Source organism: Chrysochloris asiatica, unplaced genomic scaffold (genome assembly GCF_000296735.1).
Source record: "Chrysochloris asiatica unplaced genomic scaffold, ChrAsi1.0 scaffold00093, whole genome shotgun sequence".
In the NCBI taxonomy this organism is placed as follows: domain Eukaryota; kingdom Metazoa; phylum Chordata; class Mammalia; order Afrosoricida; family Chrysochloridae; genus Chrysochloris; species Chrysochloris asiatica.
Window position 1 is genome coordinate 6,093,196 of NW_006408611.1, and position 5,833 is coordinate 6,099,028.

General features: G+C 39.8%; 1 pseudogene; it reads left to right on the forward strand.

Moving 5' to 3' along the window:
* Positions 1 to 208: 208 nt before the first annotated feature.
* On the forward strand, positions 209 to 1,694 carry LOC102840721 (annotated as a pseudogene).
* Positions 1,695 to 5,833: the final 4,139 nt, after the last annotated feature.

Consider the following 5,833-nt stretch of genomic DNA (forward strand, 5'->3'; position numbering starts at 1 on the left):
GAACCAACTCGAAGACACTTAACAACAACAAAAAGATAACTTAGAAACTTTAAAAGCATAAGGGGAGACTGCTAAATAGCTGAAGTCTGGGCAACGGCGGTTCCGGGGTTCTTATTCCTGGACAGACCCGAAACTAGGGTGGCCCCCCACCTCCATATCCCCTGGTACGTAGACCGGACCTGGGTGGCAGGCTCAAGGTCTCTGAGGAATGGAGGGGTCTAAGACGTCAAGCAGCACCATGCAGGTAAGATTCATGTGACAGCGCTGCAGCCAGCCCCTGAAACTGGACCCGAGCTTCAAGATTCTGGACCGTGTCTCCATTCAGGAGCTCACAGCTCCATTGCTTGCCACAGCCGAGGTGAAACGCGGAGAGAGCCAGGAGGAAGAGACTAACTCAGGAGAGGAGTCATTTATTGAAACGCTCCAGGATGGTGTCTCTCGCAGATTCATCTCCCAAGCCAGGATGATGTCTACAGAAAGTGGCAACGGCTTCACTCTGATTGGGGAGGCATCTGATAGGGGCACTTCGGAGAACCTCAACCAAAGACTGAGGGTCACTGGGGACCTTTTTGAAATCATGTCAGGCCAGACCGATGTGGATCACCCACTGTGTGAGGAATGCACAGATACTCTTAGACCAGCTGGACACCCAGCTCAATGTCACTGAAAACGAGTGTCAGAACTACAAACACTGTTTGGATATCTTAGAGCAAATGAATGAGGATAATAGTGAACAGCTACAGATGGCGCTAAAAGAGCTGACATTGGAGGGAGAGAGGCTGATCCAGGAGCTGGAGGACAAAGAAAAGAACTGGAAGATAGTAGCAGAAAATCTTGGAAAGGTCCAGGCTGAGACTGAGAGACTGGAACAGGAAGAAGCTCATTATCAGAGGGAATACACAGAGAGTGCTGGTGTGGTGCTGTGGGTTAATGAGTCAGACTGTGAAGCCATTTGAACTACAAGGTTGGTGGTTCAAGCTCACCAGCTGCTCCTTGGAAACCCTATCCAGGGTTGCTATGGGTCTGAACCGACTGGATGGCAGTTAACAACAACAACAGTGAATTTAAACGACAACAGCTGGAGTTGGGTGATGAAATGAAGAGTGTAGAAAACCAGATGCGTTATGCCCAGATGAAACTGGACAAGTTAAAGAAAACCAACGTCTTTAATGTGACCTTCCACATATAGCACAGTGGACAATTTGGCACAATCAGTAACTTTAGACTTGGTCGCCTACACAGTGTTCCTGTGGAATGGAATGAAATTAATGCTACTTGGGGCCAGATGGTGTTGCTGCTCCATGTATGCTCTGACCAATAAGATGGGTCTGAAATTTCAGAGGTATCTATCGCCTTGGAAACCATTCATATCTGGAGTCTCTGACAGACAAATCTAAGGAGCTGCCGTTATACTGTTCTGGGGGCTTGCTATTTTTCTGGGACAAGTTTGACCATGCAATGGTGGCTTTCCTGGATTGTGTACAGCAGTTTAAAGAAGAGGTTGAGAAAGGCAAGGCACATTTTTGTCTTCCTTACGGGATGGATGTGGAGAAAGGCAAGGAGGGAGTGGTAGCTCCTATTCCATCAAAACCCAGTTTAACTCTGAGAAACAGTGCACAAAAGCATTCAAGTTCATGCTGACGAATCTAAAGTGGACTCTTGCTTGGGTATCCTCACAATTTTATAATAAATAACTTTTAAAAATTTTTTTAGGATATTTGCCTTAAAGGCTCAAAATTTTGTTTTGTTTGAGAAAAAAATGTTACAAATTAAATTTGGGTCATATTAAACAGCACATTTGCAATACCAAAAAAAATAATCACAAAAGCCACTTTACAATACCATATGACAGATCATTTCCATAACTAAAACATGACATGTACAGCTACCAGCCCTTGTTAATAGTTTTGACTCTTAACCCCATGCCTCATGCCTTCCCTCAAAAACTAATTTGTTTGCTTTTTTTTTTTATTATTAACTAAGAGTTGAATTGGGATTGATGTGTTTTCACTGGGTTTTCTCTCAACTTCCTGCATTTACAATATGAAATAGAAACCTTTGTCTCCACTGAGATGAGAAGAGCGACATGTGTGAAACATAAGCTGAATAACGTGGGAAAATGACATACAAGCTTTGCCTAGTCACCAAGTGATGTGATCAGAAGCTTGAAAGGTAACACTTGTCCTCACTCATTTATATGAAATGGTATTTGATACTGTTTGAGCATTATTAAGAGATTTAATTATTTGTAATAAAAGATTTGCTACAGTCTAATAACTGCCTGGGGGGTGGGGTGGGGGGAGAATAAGGGGCAATGATAAACATAAGGAGAAGCTGCTTTCCCTTAAATGAAAATAACCTTATAAGACCATGGAGATATATGTTTCAGACATTGCCCAAAGATGTTCAGCAATGCATACTGGTGTAACTACTCTGAGATTTAAGTAAACTCTCTAGTTTTAAGTTGAGGTCTTTCCTTCATCTTCCTTGATGTACTGATGTACTAACAATGTCCTTCCCCCAAAGTCATGTCCACTTACAACCTATCAATGTGACCTTCCATTTTATTTTTTATTTTTGGGGCAGTTTCTTTAGTGTGTGACTGCCTCCAGGTTACCAAAAAATATTTTGACAAAACTCCCTCTTACTGATTCTGAAGTTCTCTTGTTCTCTCTCACTCTTTCCATCACCTAACTTAGCAATTTGTATTGGACTGCTCCTATGAGTAAAAGGATTTTTTCATATTTAAAATAATAAAATGAAGTAAGCAATCATCAAATGAGAGTACGCCATAAATCCAATATGACCGACATTCTTATATAAGGAGGGAAGATGGACACAAACATACACGGGAGAAGCCCATGCAAAGATGGAAACAGAGACTGGCATAATTAATACAATAGGCAAACACAGGAAAGTTTCCCCTTAACCATCTGAAACGAGAAGAGTCAAAGAAGCGTAGAGCCTTCCAGTAAACATGGCAAAACTCTTACCTTGATTTGGAAATTATACACTTCCTAACTGTGAGAGAATAAAGTTCTGCTATTTATGTAATTCTGTCTGTGGAAATTTATTACAGGAGCAATAGGAAACTAACACACTTGGTAACTTAGTCCATCAAATCAAGCTTATTCATATTTTTGGTCAGTAAAACCTGCTTCTTATTGTCATTCTTTTCTGCAGGCACTTACTCTGGTCTGTAATATTAGATAAGGTGTTCTTGACCTGCAAACTTAGTTAATAACCCTCTGCCCTCTTCTATCTTTCTGGACACTGCTGACATAGTGGGCCCATTGATGCAAACACTCGTATTCTCAGTCCTTACTGACTTATGCCTTTACGGCTTCCCTTGGTTTTTAAAGGAAGTCTCTGAGTAGTAAAAATGGTTACGGTCTCTCTTAGAGTCGTAAACAAATGACTCTAAGCTCAACTCTATCCATATATTCCTCAGAAGGCAGATCTGGTGATCTTTAAAAAAAAAAAAATCGGTCACTGAAAGTCCTCTAGGGCACAGAGCTGTAACATCAGGTCACCATAAATTGAACTTAATTGGATCACAACTGGCTTGTCTTATAAAATTTGAATTATAATGAAATTTGGAGATAAATAGAAATTAAATTTCTTACTGCAATTTATCATATTTAACTCTAGGTCCAGACTCAGTATGTTTTTCTTATGCATTTTAAGAAAGATTAAAGCATCATTGTGAACTAACTCATAATTAAGATGGCCTCTTCAATTTTTTTAATTACTGTTTTCCTTCTCAGAGCAGTTTTGAATTGACTGGCAGAAATCCATTCCTGTACTTTTTAGTACAATCTCATTTCCTTTAGCTTTGCAGCAGTGCCTGTAAGAATGTCTAAAACGACAGGGGAAAGTATTCAAAGGCAAAAACATCTTGTAAGAGAAAGGACCTTAAGATTTCTGCCCAACGCAATAGCTTTTATTCTCCCTGCTCCTGACTAGGGGTGGGTGGAGGGGAAGTCATTTAAAGAGCTGACAAAAATATATCAACAGATTTCATTAAAAACATATTCATGTCAACATTAAGTGAGTTCTCATCAATTGTAACAAGACATTTATGTATGTGTAAAGTAAGGGAATAAAGACAGAGTGATGTAGTGTACATCGCAATCTATTTAGGAGAAGTTCACCATTTCCATAACGAAATCATAAAACATTTCATATGCATGATTTATCGCCATATTATTGGAGAAACACTTCTTTCCTTTTGTTTTCAATAGTGTTATCCAGTACTTTGGCACACAGAAAGCTTACTCATCAATGTTTAGAGGTGGCACTCTTAGAAAAAAAAAAACCAGTGTTGGCAAGTATTGATTTTTAACTTTACCAAACAATGTTCTTGAAGATTCTACTCATATGCACACACACACAAACACACACACGTTGTTGCAGTTGTTAAGGCCACTGAGTCGGTTCCAACTCATCGTATGTTTCAATCCTGTATAGGGTTTCCGAGGAGCAGCTCATGTGTTTGAACCACCAACCTTGTGGTCAGCAGTCCAGTGCTTATAATAGAGTGACACACCAGGATCCTATATATGTAGAGCTAGAGATATATATGGGATTCAAAAAAACTCATGGAAATATTTCATTATCTTTTCATTCCATTTTTTCCAAGGACTTTTTGAAGCCCCCTCATATAATACCTGGTGGTATAGCTGTTAAGTGCTCAGTTACTAAGCAAAAGATCCATAATCCCAAACCACCAGCCACTCCTTCTTTAATAGAAAGATGTGGCTGCGTTTCTATACATATTATAGTCTTCAAAACTCGATGGGGCAGTTGTACTCTGTACTAGAGGGTCACTAGGAACAGGATGTGATTCATGGCAATTGTTGTATATATATAGTGTGATGCTCTGGGCTAATGCATCAGACTGCAAAGTCATTTTAACTGCAAGATAGGTGGTACAAGCTCACCAGCTGCTCCTTAGAAACCCTATACAGGGTCTCTATGGGTCAGAACTGACTCAACAGTACTTAACATCACAACAATATATACATATATATGTAGCCCTGGTAGCATAGTGGATTATGAGCTGGGCTGCTAACTGCACGGTCAGAAGTTCAAATCTACCAGTCTCTCTGTGGGAGAAAGATGAGGTTGTCTCCTCCCATAAAGATTTACAACCTCAAAAACCCTATTCAGAATCTCTGTGAGTCAGAAGTGACCTAGTGGCACACACCATCACCACCATATATATATTTATTGCTGTTAAGTGATGACAAGTCATTTATGACACATAGTGACATTATAGGGTTTTGAGGACCAGCTGATAAGCTTGAACCGCTGACCATGTGATTCAACCTGACTTTGCAGTCTAGAGCATGCACCCACAACACCACACCAGGACTCTGTATGTATGTATGTGTGTGTGTGGATCGATAGATAGACAGATAGAGAGAGAGAGAGAGAGATCTGGTAGGTAGTGATTATGAGTCAGGCTGCCAACCTCAAGGTTAAAAGTTTGAAACTACCAGCTATTCTGTGAGAGAAAGATGAGGCTTTCGGCTCCTCTAAAGATTTACAGTTTTGGAATCCCTATACAAGATCGCTATGAGTTGGAATAGATTCCATGGCAAACAACCACCATATATACAGATATATATTAGTATACAGAGGTATATAGCAATATATATACACAAATATAGATAGATATAAAATTCTTTGTTTGTGTAATTCTATCTGTGGAGATCTCTTACAGAAGACATAGGAAACTAATATATTCAGTAACCTATTCCATCTTGGCTGAAAGCAGAGAATACCAGAAGGATGTTTACCTGTGCTTTATTGACTATGCAAAGGCTTT